This window comes from Cnephaeus nilssonii (genome assembly GCF_951640355.1).
Source record: "Cnephaeus nilssonii genome assembly, chromosome: 4".
Lineage (NCBI taxonomy): Eukaryota > Metazoa > Chordata > Mammalia > Chiroptera > Vespertilionidae > Cnephaeus > Cnephaeus nilssonii.
In genome coordinates, this window is record NC_137075.1 from 59621736 (window position 1) to 59636627 (window position 14892).

At 46.4% G+C, this 14892-nt stretch overlaps 1 protein-coding gene across 3 annotated transcripts in view; it reads left to right on the plus strand.

Moving 5' to 3' along the window:
* Positions 1-14892, plus strand: part of FAM81A (family with sequence similarity 81 member A) — an 87606-nt gene that overhangs the window by 13879 nt on the left and 58835 nt on the right. The window contains exon 1 of one of the 3 annotated variants that reach the window (XM_079767971.1): positions 7256-7455. The exons of 1 other annotated variant lie outside the window; for it this stretch is intronic. The gene's annotated coding sequence lies outside the window, so the exon portion shown is untranslated. Of the gene's footprint in view, positions 1-7255; positions 7456-14892 lie in introns of those variants that run through there. One more of the 3 variants, XM_079767972.1, reaches the window with a different exon arrangement.

Consider the following 14892-nt stretch of genomic DNA (forward strand, 5'->3'; position numbering starts at 1 on the left):
AAAGATGTTCTGACTTTTAAAGTGTATCTCCATGTATAAAATAAAATAGTTGAATGAATATTAATTGTTTGCTCACTGTTCTGTCTAGATTTGGGGGAAAGTACTCCCTAACTTCTGATGTAAAAGACAGGCGGAGATACTCATCAGGAGTAGGGCCACATCCACTCTTTTTTTAAAATATATTTTATTGACTTTTTACAGAGAGGAAAGGAGAGGGATAGAGAGTTAGAAACATCAATGAGAGAGAAACATCGATTCAGCTGCCTTCTGCACACTCCCTACCGGAGATGTGCCCACAACCAAGGTAAATGCCCTTGACCGGAATTGAACCTGGGACCCTTGAGTCCACAGGCCGATGCTCTATCTACTGAGCCAAACCAGTTAAGGCCACATCCACTCTTGATGCTGAGATCAGGGTAGACGGGTGGAGGAAAGAATCTTAGGGAGAACCCAGGTCAGGGGTAGTGGGGCTAGGGAGGTAGAAGTCTTCCTTACGCTGGCGAGGCTTTGAAATCTTATTTTATGGTTCATGACAATGAACTAAACAACTAACAGCAAGGGCCAAATCATTGTCTGGTGACGGTGGAGATGGTGGTGGTCATTGATTCCTGGCATTGCTGGCTGCCAAAATAAGCTTGCTGTCTCAAAATAGGAGATGTTCATTGTGAGAAGAATGACTTCAACTGGCAGTGGGAGGAAGAAGGATGGGCCAGTGATGTCATTTCTACCTCTCCCAGAGCACCAAATACATAAGCCTTTCCCCTTTTAAGGTCCTGGTGGATACTTATTTGGTTGAATCATATAGGTGGGGCAGGAAGGATTCAGATAAATAAGGCAGCGGCCAACCTGTGACAATCTCACTCATTGTTCTTGGAGAAGAGAGACCTTGTCATTTGTGTTAGGTGCAGCCAAAAATGATCCAGGATATTAGGAGCTGGATACATACATTGACTAGGACATTGATAACTACATGCAAAGGAAAGATGGTTATGGGGTGTGGCTGACACCAGAAGGATACTTAGAATTGTTCCAAGATAAGCAACATCAGTAATAGTGTGAGGAATGAGTCAACCAGATTAATTATGTAATTTTGTTCCATAAGTACTAGTAAGATAGTTGAGCGAATATTAATTTTGGGTTTCAGGAAAAAGTAATAAAATTTATATGATATTAGATAATAAATGACATTAAAATAGTAACTAAAATAGTATTCTAAGCTTTTTACATGAACTGGTGCTTTTGATCTTTATTAGAACCCAATGAGGTAGATGCTACATTAGCCTCATTTTTACAGATAAAACTGAGTCAAAGAGAGGTTAGGTGACTTGCCCAAGCACATACCAATGGTTTCCAGCAACTTTACAGCATGGATCCTTCTAAGGGAAAAAATGTGTTAAATTTATTATTTGTACAGGGGAGAGAAAGCTATTTCCTGAGTATGTAGTAATTATAACCTACGAAATGACAATGTGGGGCTCCAGGTCCTGAGAGAAAATCCTACAACTCATTCACATTGCCTTGGGAAGTCTGTTATATGTGCATGAAAATGGTGAATGTATCCAAATGCTGGAGGGGAAACAAGAGAAATTCTTGCTATCATGTAAGAGCAACTGCATAATATTAATTTATTTTAAGTGCAGGATATGTATTAACTATTAATTAGGACTTACATATATATATCACTCTATATACCTTTGGCTGGCAAGCATGCACTAATAAAGAACTTGCTTTAGTTTCATTATTTAAGGAGATGCTCCAATCCCAAAACAGTTTTAGCTCTGTATATTGCAAAATAAAGATTCTTTTATCAGATTCATTTGGAAGATTACAATAAATCCTCACTCTTTTGTTTGTGTAGACCTGAGATAAAGGTTTAGAAATCAGATAGCATGTTAAAATTAGCTTGCTGTCTCAAAATAATTTTTAAATATGTTTCTATTCTTATTCTTTGATATATGCTATCCTTGGGGAAGGGAAGGGGAAGGGGAAGGAAACAACATTTATTTAGGTCTCACTATGCCACACATTCTACATATTGAAGTTTGTGAATGAACTCAGCCTCTTGTGGTCGCTGGTTAACGCACAGGCTGTGGCATCAGAGGTGCCCAGATTCAAATTCAAGCTCTAGCACTGAACAGCTTTGGGATCTTGAACAAGCCTCAGTTTTACTCAGACATTGTTGCAATAAAGGAATAAAATACTGCAGGTAAAGCATTTAGCACAGGGCCTGACACATAAACATTGGCTATTATGACAACAAGTCAAGGTGAGGTGAGTGAGGCACTTGTCTCAAGTGCAAAATTTAAGGGGGTTCCCCAAAAGCTCAGTCATGAAGGTAATATTTTAATGCAGTATTTTCAAAATCAATGATAAACAAAGAACAGGACTGATAGTTCTGATTTTTCCTTCTCCCAGCTTCAGTGTGGCTTGGCATGGCATTGTACACTGTAGCATGTATGTTGCATGTATTATTGTGCAATGGGTATTGTCATTTATCTTGTTGTTGGACAGAAGTAAAAGATGTCTTTTAATATTCTTACCTGTGAGGGTCACTGTTCAATAATGTACGACTTGGCCGAGAAGCCGAAACAAGAGCATCCGTTGATGTGCGGCTTCATTGTCTAAACTGGTGTCATAACAAGGTAAATAAACACAAATGTTTGCGGAACTGTCTTGAACTGGGCCATTGTGGCATGAAATTTCAGAATAGCTTAAAGACATATATGTATATAGAGTTCATATGAAAAGTAATACAATAATTAATAAGTAATACAAGAATAAACTCTGTGTTTCACATACTCACAACTGTTAACTACATTTGCCCCACCCTTTATAGATCTTATTTTTCTGAAATTTGTTGGAAAGAAATGTTTTCCCAAATCAATGTGCAATGGAATTTTCCATAATGCTCCCCCTGCACTAAACTGGGTTTTGGATGAATCCATTTTATTATAAGGTTAGTCTAGAATTTCTGCCCATAAACTCTTTGGAAAAATCTTGCTTTATTCCAGATTTCACCCTCTGGAGAGTAGTGTTATGTTCTTGTATGCTATTTCAACACAACCCAGGCTGACTGCCTTCTTGTGTTCACCAGCAATTATGTAAGTTAAGACACAAGTAACACTTCCCAAATCAACACTACTAGGAAGAATCTTTTTATTTAAAAATATTTTTATTGATTTCAGAGAGGAAGGGAGAGAAACAGAGAAAGAGATAGAAACATCAATGATGAGAGAGAATCATTGATCGGCTGCCTCCTGCATGCCCCACACTGGGGATGGAGCCCACAACCTGGGCATGTGCCCTGACCTGGAATTCAACTGCGACCTCCTGGTTCATAGGTCAACGCTCAACCACTGAGCCACACTGACTGGGCAGGGAAGAATCTTTTAATGTTTTATGCTTTCCCTCCTGGTTGTGCCTTAATTATAGTTTCTTTTAAACATCTTTGTGAGATAGATAAGACACCAACAAGTTCATAAGCAAAACATAGTATTTGAGAGAATTAGCTAGCACATGAAGGGAAATTATTAGTAAAAACAAATAAGTCAAATACAGTTTACTCAAAACATATGAAAAATCCATTCTTTCTACATAAAAAAAAAGGAAAAAGTGGGCTTTCCTTAATTCTAAGATGTTACTACTATCAACAAAGAAAAGCCATAAAGAATACCATGTATTGTATTAACTGATTGTTAACCCAAGGTTTTAGTTGGTTATGAAGAGAATAATGTCCCAGGTCTGAACCCCACCTTTGCTCAATGTAAGATTTCTCTTATTTGATGAATTTTTTTTTAAGGAAATGGATATCGTGATGATGAAATTAATGGCAGGATTTAGAATGAGTTAATGCAAAATGATATGTTGTGCTCTCCATTTCTTTTTTAAAAATATGTTTTCATTGATTTTTAGAGAGAGAGGAAGTGGGAGAGATAGAAACATCGGCTGCCTCCTGCATGTCCCCTACTGGGAATTGAGCCCACAACCCGGGCATGTGCCCTGACTGGGAATCGAACCAGTAACCTCTTGGTTCCTGGGTCAATGCTCAAGCGCTTAGCCACACCAGCCGGGTAATGCTCTCCATTTCTTCATGACTGCAACAGTACCTGTAGACGTAGAGACCATTTGCCCCTATCTTGAAAATGTCCACTGGCATTAGAAACCTCTCTATGGGTCTTATTTTTCACCTTCCCTACACTGACAAACTTCTCTACAGCGTGACCTACACTTGCTCTTGCATTTATCCAGTTGCCAATCTTTTTTTTTTAAACCCACAGCAGTCTGACAGCTGGAGAATACTTTTCCTGACTGTTGTTAGGACCTGTCACCTTGAACCTTTCCCTCTGGAGCGTCCCTGACATTGTGCTTATTCTTACGCCTCTGGTTCTTCCTCAATGTTCCCTTTGTTGGATCCCTCTTCCTCTTTTTGGACCTTATATCTGACCATTCTTAGTAGGTCAATCCTCTGGCACCGTATCACTAGAGAGGGACACTGTGTGACACCAGGTGACAGGCCTCACAATGGATCTTGACACCCCACGGAGGTGTAAGCCTTGGTTGAGAATTGCTGACTCTAAGGTAAAGTGCTCACTCGTTTCTGGCCTGCAGGGCTCACCACCTTCCTGGCCTGCTTCCCAGCCCTTTTACAAAAACCACTTCTGACCTATGCAAGCCCTTGGCCTTTATCTAATGAGCCTGCTTGCTGGCCTCACAGATGCCCTGTACATCATGTCCCCATGACTAGCAGTGGTGCTGAGACACAGGGAAGACCGGAGCTCAGTTATGCAATCAATAAAGACCTTAAAAAAATCTCCACAGTATCCAGCACCCTATACTGCACAGGGTATTTGTATGTAATGACTGGTTAGTGAATTGTATGACAGCTAACACGTTTATAAAATTGCTCTCTTTGATGAACTATTTTTGGTAACCTTTGCCAGTATAAAATAATTTGTGAGGAATCATAGCTTTTACATTTAAAGTAACACAGAAAAATCTATTTCCTGTAATGAGTCATTATCAAACGATTCTGGAGAAACAGTTCTTTGACATTTATTCTACAGAAATCGGGTAAGAGTTGGAGAAACCAGGGTAGGTTTGAATCATTGTGCACTAAGTTTCATCCCCTCGGATCCAAAACAATCACCTGGAAAGGAAAAGAGAAAAGTCAGAAGTGGGGAGTCACGGGTCTGGTTTAAGGCTACCGACGGTGAAACTGCAGGATTCCTCCTGAGGAATTCCGTTTGAAAGAGCTACAATTTTGTCTTCTTGTTAATGAATTCTTTTTAATGTTAGATTTTACTTATGTTAATTGGTATGGTTTTTGAGAAATAAATTAGTCAACCTACCAGTACATAGAAGGGTGTATATAGGTGACAAGGCCCCCTCACCTCCCAGCCCCTCTCCTTCTCTACCCTTGAGAGTGATGGAGTCTTGTGGCAAGTAATGCAACCAAGTTATGCTCTGAAGGCCAGCGGAGTAGCAGGAAGGAGTTTCCTGTTTAACTGATGTTACTCTGAGAACTAGAAGGATCCACTATTACCCTCCTAGGAATCCAGGAATGGGTGCCCTGAGGTTCTGACTCCAGGAGGCGTGGCAGGGTGGAGCTGGGACCTGGGGAGAGAGTGGAATAGTAAGCAGAGAGAGGACGTGAGGCAGAGGGGTCTCGCAGGTGCCCATCTGAGTTGCACTCCCTTCACACTGGAAGGCATCCTGATTGGGGCCAGGCAAGAAACATATGAGCGTTTCTCCGGACTGGGTGGTGGGCTGTGTTTGAATGGGCACTTTCCAGTAACACCTGCACACTCTTCCAGACATAGTGACAAGTTGCATGTGTTTCAAATATATTGCCATTGGCAAAAAGTTACTGGGGATACTGTTATCACTATGCCATAGGATTCAATTCAATACATGTATATTTACTGAGTGCATACCACGTGACAGGCAGTGGGAAGCTAAGGGGGAAAAGGAAAGAATCATCACTGTGCTAAAGGGATGCATCACAAGTCTCAAGGTCATGAACTCTCCTCAGCACAATGGCAGTGGCACACGTGTCTGTGATTATTTGATTGCCGTGTCTCAGGCTGTAGCCTCTATGAGAGCAGAGAGCAGGTGTCTTTTCCTTCTCCACCACTGTGTCTTAGCTCAGAGTGAGGCAGTTTCTAGCATTTGGCAGGCATCCAATAAATGTTGCCGGCTGAAAGAATGTTAGGGATGCATGAACCTTTTGTAGGGGGGAGTATTATCCGGTTTTATAGGTGTCGAAACAGCCACAGAATACCCAAGACCACACAGAAATAACTGCTGGAACGAGGACTCCAAAAACAGCTCAGTTTAGCTTCACAACCCAGGGTCTTTCTACCACGTCACGCTCCTTCCCCGGGGTGGCGGGGCTCAGGCTGGTGCGGAAGGCAGACAGGAAAACCTCTCCTGCGTGAATACCAGCAACACGGAAGAGGTACGAACGGGAGGCGGCGAGGCAGGCAAAGGTGGGGGTCCCCAACTCTGCTTAAATTAAATCCCGCTCGCCGAGCGGAAGCAACATTACGAGTGGATTGGCTTGTGTATGCTGCTTAGAATGCAGATAGAAAGGAAGGTGCAAAGAGTTAGGACGCCCCGGGAGTTGGGGATGAGGCGGAAGGGAGAAGGAAAGGAGGTGAGAAAGAGGGGTGGTAGCAGGGTCTGTCTGTTGCGGGGAGGCACAATCCTTGCTCCCTGCGGCGGGTATCAAGGTGCTTCACCAAATGACACCTGGCAGGCGCGAGGGTACGTTCACCTGCACAGGCGGGGCGTCGGCGCCGAGCTGTTTCCCAGTCAGTGGCCTAAGAAAATAACTCGCCCCCATGTGCCAGGGTGGGTGGAAATAAATAATGCTTTTTTTTTTTTTTTTTTTTTTTTTTTTGTGGGAAAGAGGTTTCGTACATAAGGATATTAGAGCTCCGAAGAGAATCACAGTGCAACCGCCACGGCTATTATCCTCATCAGGCACCATTTCAACACCTCTCGGTTCAAGTCCGCCAGCCCTGCGCCAGGGTTTATTGTCCTACAAGCGAGATCCCCGCCCGCCCAGTCCGGGCGCGGGGAGGGGAGCGCGGCGGCCACCGGCGGCGAGAGGAGAGGCTATTTTGGGTGTGGGAACGCGGCGCGCGGAGGGCGGCGCCGGGCTGGGCGCGGGCGCGCGGGGAAAGCCTCCAGCTCGGGCTGCCACGGCAACCGCGTCCAGGCAACGCGCCCGGAAGCCGCTCGGGCGGCGCGCGGCGGCTCGCGTCCCCCGGGAGCCGCGAACCCGGCCGGGCCGCGCGCCGGGCCAGGCGGCAGGCGCGCGCTGATTGGACGGCGCTCCCCGCGGCGCGGGCCCGCAGCCGGGCTCCCCGCACAGCCCGCGCCGGCGGCCACCGCACCCAGCCGCGCCCGCGAGGACAAGGGGAGCCGCGGCGCGCCCGCCCCCCCGCGAGGGTGAGTGCCGCGTCCCGGGCCCCCCCCGACTGGGCATCCTGCGGTCCGGGGCGGCCGGTGACCTTGGGGCAGCCCCCGGGGAGATATACTTGGGGGACACGGAGAGACGCGCGTGGCCCAGGCGACCCGCTGCCGGCGAGAGGGTTAACTGCTTGCTGACGCGCAGGAATGAAGTTGGGCACAAAGCGCAACCGACATTGTTGCATTTTTTTTTTTGCGGGGGCTGGGGAGAGGCTGCATGCAAGCAAACCCACAGAAGCCCCGAGGGATTGTTTGGAGGAGCTAGGGTGGTGCACACATTGCCAGGGAGCCGAGTGACCTTGGACGGGTCAACTAACCCCCCACCCGCTTAGTTAAAAGAAGAGGCTTGGGTTCCTCGCAGTTCCACGGTGCTGTTGTGCCATTGCACTGTGAGGCGTCAAAGGGCCCCAAAGTACTGGCTCTGCAGGGACAGGATATACAGGGCTTAACTATGTATATTGTACACGGGTGTCCATTAATTGGTTCTCAAGTGGCCAGGAATGTTATAGTTTTATAGACGATTATGGAGAGAAAGCGGTAGGTGGTCCAGAGAGTGACTTCTCAAGATGCCCAGGTGAAAACCTCTTGGGTGCTCTAAAGTCAGGAAGGAAATCAGGGTTATACTCCTGAGTTCTTTCCTGTAGTTAATCTAATAGGAAACTTTGTATTTGAATAGATAGAATCAAGACCCAATAGTGGCAGGCAGCAGCAAATTAAATGAGTCATTTCTTCAATATGCATGAGGGAGGTTTTGTGTGTGTGTGTGTGTGTGTGTGGTGCACGGGAGTGCCTGGCTGGGATCACGCCTTCATCTTATTGTCTGTGTATGTCAGTTTTAGAAATTATTTCATAGGAGTCACCAGAAATAATGCTAGCATGACTTGAATCCACAGAAGTGCAGCTCTCTCTGAAGCCGAGGCAGCTTGCTCTTAAATAAGAGTTGGGTTTGTGAAAGTAAATATATTCTTTACTGAGAACCATCCCTAGGATTTGCACATGTCTCAGCCTTCAGGACCCTGGCATGGAGTGTGTGTGTGTGTGTGTGTGTGTGTGTGTGTGTGTGTTGCTCCTGAGACCCGGCTGTGACACCTCTTCTATTTTTAGCATTGGCTGGTGCTAACAAGACCCGCAGGCCCCCTTCTGCATTCTCAGCTCATACACTGCGAGGGAAGGGAGGGAATCCCTGGTCCTTCTCACAGCCTCTGGGGTTGACCCTTCTCGCTTTCTGCTCCGAGGCTGTCCTTGGTATTCATTCCAGTCTGGTTTCATCTGTATAAAAAGGTGGGTGGGGAAGACAGCATTCTCCGTGTTAATGAATAAGCTCCTGCAAGCTTGTTTACCTGAGGGTTTAATAATCTTTAATGGCTTACATGTTAGAAATCTGAGAGCATCCAGACAGAAACATTCTTACTCCCCAGGAAATCAGCCACTAAGCCTATAAACCCTTAACCAATCACACCTCACACACCAGGAACCCTCATCAACTTCAGCCACCTCTCTCTAGGCCACTAACCTGTGTGTCTCCAACCCACCTTTCCGTCTCCTTTCTTACATCCTACAGCCATACTCCCGGTTTTCACTTTTCTGAGGCGGATCCCATCTCCTGTCTCCGCCCCCCCATCACCCCTCCTCCCACCCCAGCCCTCTCCCATCTCACCGAAACATGGATTGGCCTTCCCCTGGCTTCTCAGAGCCACCTCCAAACCATGAACCCACCACTGACAAAGTCTTTAGAGAGCATGCTGCCTGCTTGTGCCTCACACCGTCCTTCTCACCTCTCATCAGTGCTTGCCAAACCTGCTGGCTCCTCAGGATCACCTGGAGCATTTTGGAAAAAATGTGGCTCTTTAGACTCTCCCAAACATTCCACATTAGAATCATCAAGGTAGCAAGACGTATGAATTCTTATTTTAAAAACAGCACCCCCCCCCCAAAAAAAAAAAAAAAGGAAGGGGGAGAGAAAACAGCTACCCCGGTGAATCTGATGTACACACAGGTTTGGAATCACTTCACTTGATGCTACAAAAAAAGTAGCAGCCCTGTCAGGGGTGGCTCAGTGGTTGAGCGTTGACCTGTGAACCAGGAGGTTATGGTTCGATTCCCGGTCAGGGCACATGCCTGGGTTGTGGGCTCGATCCCCAGTGGGGGGCGTGCAGGAGGCAGCCAATTGATGATTCTCTCTCATCATTGATGTTTCTATCTCTCTCTCCCTCTCCCTTCCTCTCTGAAATCAATAAAAATTTTTTTTTTTTTTTTAAGTAACCAACAGGCACAAGCAACTGGCTTGGTTCTCTTTTGTACCTTGTCTCTTGCCAGTGACTTGGGGGATTATGTTGAGGCTCTATTAATTCAATGACCTTGAAGTTCCTCAAGGTCCTCAACATCAACTCCCATGGCTTGTTTAGTCTTGGGATTTTTTTCCCACCTTTAAGATCTGGACTTCACCTTGGACTTCAGCCTGGTTATCTGACTTCCTCCGCCCCCCCCTCCCCCCAGCATCTCCCCCTACACACACACACACACACACTGCACCAAGTTTCAGCCATCACTGAGGACTCTGGTCCTTTCATTGCTAGCTGTTCACTCCCTTTATGGCTCCATTTCTCCACTTGGACCTTATATATTGCCAGCCATTTCAGTTCTGTCTGGAATTCCAGAACCTTTGTCTTAACAAGTTGGACTTCTCATATGGCAGTCCTCAATCCAAGATCACCCTCATTATCTGCTTTTTCTTCTCCAGCCTGCCAAGTTATCTAGGAGAAAGTCACAAAGACGGGAAGACTGATTCCATTCAACATTTATGCTGGCTCTACTCTAATTTCACCAAGGTCTAGCTTTTCTGTGGAAAACAAAAAATAAAAATCCTTGGTTAATTAGCTCTGGACTGCATTCTTTTAGAGATTATGCCAGACTTTTCCATTCCTTAAACTTCTAGTCAGTTTCCTTTCAGGAGATAGCCTTTCTTCATCGATAAGATCAAGGACTAGAGGCCCCGTGCATGAAAATTCATGCACTGGAGGGGGTTCCCTCAGCCCAGCCTGCCCCCTCTCACAGCCTGGGAGCCCTGGCGATCAGGGGAAGGTGACACCCCATCACACCTCTGCTGCTGCCACTGCCGCAGCACAAGACTCTGGCGGCCCTGGGCAGCTGGGCAGCTTCCATCTGAGGCTTGTCTATGCCTTGGGCCAGCCCTGGGCGGCTGGGGGGCTGAGGGAACTGGGCACCACCATCTTGTGGCTATGGGCACTGCCATCTTTGAGGGCGAGACAGTCAATTAGCATATTCCCTCCTTATTGGCTGCAGCACCGCCATCTTTGAGGGCGGGGTAGTCAATTAGCATATTTTCTCCTTATTGGCTGCAGACACTGCCATCTTTGAGGGCGGGGTAGTCAATTAGCATATTCCCTCCTTATTGGCTGTAGGTGCTGCCATCTTTGTGACAGTGTGAGGGTCAATTAGCATATTCCCTATTTATTAGATAGGATATCCATGTCCCAGTTGAGTGCCCTCTCCCTCAGTATAAGCTCCCAAAGTACCCTCCTCACTTAAGCCTTTGTCTTTACCCACTTTTGTCCTGCTTTGTTTTCTTTCTCCAGGGAAGAAAATATTTCTCATTCCCTTCCCCAAATTAACCTACATGCACTCCACACTCTCCTGTCTCTGGATTTCTTCCCTTCCTCCTCGCCTCTTTTGGAAACTTGCTCCATTTGTTATTCCCTTTCTTCAGTTTCTTCCGTCCCTCCTTACCCTTCCCAGCCTTCCCCTCACCATATAGTCAAGTAAGTCATCATTCTCATAATAGAAGGCACCGTGCTGGCGTCCCAGCTCTGTCCAGTAGGACTTTCTTCGATGATGCAAATATTTGATATCTGCGCTGTCCAACATGGGAATCCCTAGCCATGTGCAACTGCTGCGCATGTGAAATGTGGCCAGTGACACCGAGGAATTGAATCTCTAATTTTTGTCAATTTTAAATTAATTCAAATCCTATTTAAGTAGTCCTGTGGGCTCCGGTATGAGGCAGCAGTTCTGTGTTGTATGAAGCCCCTGTGTTGACTGCCCATCTCTCCTCTGGCCTCGCCCTCACTTTCTGTGGAAACTGCTTTCTTGCCCGGCTCCTGGGGAGGGGTCCTGGTTGCAGAGCTGAGACCCTTCCCCACCTTGGTTTCTGCCCTGTGTCTGCCCCCGGCAGCCACTGTCCTCCTGAGCCTCTCTCTATTCTTGTCTCTGGTTCTCCAGGTGCGACTCAGGCCTCATTTCTCTCCTTCACCCTCCTGACGTCTGAACGTAGGATTATGTGGGATCCTGGGCGCCTTTTCCTCTTCCAACATTAGTTGTTAACGGACAGTTAGTTATCTGGTGCCATACTGGGCACTGTGCTTCACTTGTATTATGTCCTGTAACCCTCGCTCCAACTCTGTGAAGCAGATAGTCTTATCGTTCCTGCTGTGTAGGTGAGGAAATTGAGGCAGGGAGAAATGAGAACAGCTTAAGGAAGGCACAGTTAGGGAACAGAGTGGCAATATGACCTCAGAGCCCTGCTGTTAACCAGGTTGTACTCAGGCCTCCCAGACGGCTTCAAAGCTACATGTGTGGCTCTGCCCTCCCCAAATTCCATTCAGAATCTGATACCCACAAGCCTATTTGTCTCAAAACAGCTCTTCATCCTAGCTTCCTTAATCCTTTTTCCCAGATACCTTTTGCTCCAGTTCTACAATATTAACTACTTACCTTACTTGCTTTATCCTTCCCGCTCTATCACATTCTCTCTCTCCACACACGTGTTTAGATGTATGCATACCTGCGTATGTTCTTGTAATTTTTCTTGAACCGTTTTCAGAGTTACTTGTAGACACGGTCCTCTTTACCTCCCCACTTATAACACTGAATAACATCCTAAAAAACACACACAAGGACATTTTCTTGCATAACAAGTATCCAAAATTAAGAAATTAACGTGGATTCTGTACTATTGTCTAGTCTACAGATTTATTCAGGTGTCACCAGTAGTCAGAAGAATGTCTTTTATAGCAAAAAGGGGGTAAATATTTTTTTAAAAGTCTCTTCCTGGCCCAGGATCCAATCCGGGATCTTGTCCTGTGTTAGTTGTCGTGCCTCTTTAGTTTCCCGCCATCTAGCACTTTCCTCAGTTGTCCTTTGTCTTTCACGACCTTGACACTTTAGGAGGGTACAGGCTGGTTATTTTGTGGAGTACCCCTCAACTTGGGTTCTTTGGGTGTTTTCTCATGATAGATCCGGGTTATCCATTATTAGGGAGGCGGCCTATAGGGGAGATACTGTGTCCTCAGTACCTCCTTAATGGTTTTTGTGCTATCATTTTTCTCTCTGTAACCTGCTCTCGATCACTTGGGTTATTCTGACTTTTCTCTTCTTCACACTCCCACATCCAGTTGGTCATTGAGTGTTGAGGGTGTTGTGGCCCTTGCACCGTCTCCCTCAAAATGTCCCTTCCTGCCTGGCCAGTGTGGCTCAGTGGTTGAGCATCGACCTGTAAACCAGGAGGTCAGGGTTGGATTCCCAGTCAGGGAACATGCCCGGGTTGTGGGCGTGGTCCCCAGTAGGGGTCATGCCGGAGGCAGCCGATCAATGATTCTCTCTCATCATTGATGTTTCTCTCTCTCTCTCCCTCTCTCTGAAATTAAAAAAAACACACACAACACATAAAAATAATTTTTTAAAATGTCCCTTCCTTTCTGGTTCTACTGTCTCTCTCCTGCTCCAGACTGTTGTGGAGTCCAGGCCTCTGAGTACAGTCCCAGTCCCAGTCCCAGTCTCAGCCTTGTCTTTCACTGCTTACCAACAGGAACCCGTGTACGTGGTAATTTGCACTCGTCAATACTTCCTCTACTTTGTCCTCCCTGCACCCTTTCTCATCTGCTTGCATTTACCTAACGCACCCCTTTAAATATCCAGCTCAAACACCTGCTGCTCAAATGCTTTTCTTGATGGCCAAGTTCAAACTGAGCCTGCCTTCCGTTCAGAGGCAAGGCCTGGTGTGTAGCGCTCACGTGGCCTGTCCCAGCCTCTCCAGCTTGCATTGAGCTGAAGCTCCTGAGTGCGGGGGCTGTGTCTTGTTCAGCACTGTAGAGCTCTGTGAGTATTTGTTGAGTGCACTGAATTACTTGATTAAAATCATTGAGCGCATGCACAGAATGACCATAGAGTGGTCTGCTAGCACCGGGTGCGTGACGGTGGGTGAGACCTATGCCTTCCTCCAAAGGAAGGAGGAGGAGAGGATGGTGATTCAGAAATAGGGCCTTTCAGCCAAACGATGGGTGATTCGAAAAGGTATTCCCACGTTGTAAGTGGAATAAAGGATTTTCCCCTGGTGACACCTTAATTTTGTGTAATTGTGTCAAAACAAAGAAACCACATATTTGATTTTAAAAAAAAGAGAGTAGAGAAATCTAACATAGTATATTTTAAATGGCCCATCTATTTCTTCACGTCTGAAACGAGCAGCTGAATGTGTGAGGAGCCGTGTCTCAGGCTCACGTCCTCCCTTCGGAGCCCCCAGACACCTGTCTCTCTCCTCTCATTGTCTGGCCCACTCTCTGCTCTGCCAGCAGCCACCTTCCTCCCCCATCCTCCTTCACGCTTTCTCCTCTTCTTTATTTCACTCTTTTTGCCTGTTCCTTTCTCTCGATGCCTCTTCTATTTTCCTCCTTCTCCTTATATTGATGACTTTATTATTGTTATTATTTTTACTCTTTAGCTGTGGTTATGTGCCATGGGTGTGTTTTTTCTTTTCTTTTCTTTTAATCCTCGCCCAAGGACATGCTTAGAGAGAGACGGAGGAAGGGAGGGAGGGAGGGAGGGAGGGAGGGAGGGAGAGAGAGAGAGAGAGAGAGAGAGAGAGAGAGAGAGAGAGAGAGAAAGAGAGAGAGGGAAACACAGATGTGAGAAACATTGATTGGTTGCTGACTGGGGATCAACCCCGCAACCCAGGCTTATGCCCTGATGGGAATGGAACTGGCAACCTCTCGGGTGCACGGACGTCACTCAACCAACTGAGCCACTACAGCCAGGGGTTTCTGACATAAAAGCAGGTGAAAGAAGAGAAAACAGTTGCTTTTCATTACTCCGTGGTCATTTGTTGATCCCCCCCTGTCCCCCCGCCCAGGGGTCAATGATTCTTGGTATGTTAAAAATGTAGTTATCGTTGACAATAAAACGGTGTATTTGATTAGCTTGCGGGCACACCAGGAGAGTTACTGGGAATGTGCTGGCTGACAAAATGTGCTGGCCTGAATTTTTCAGTCTGTGTTCAGGCACAATTGGCGTTTGGGATCGGAAATCAGGTTTGAGGGTGGCGAGTGGTGGAGGTTATTGGAACGACAGTTCTCCTCCTGAAGACGTGCCTGTCCTTGCTGGCTGGCCATCAGCTTTTCCCTC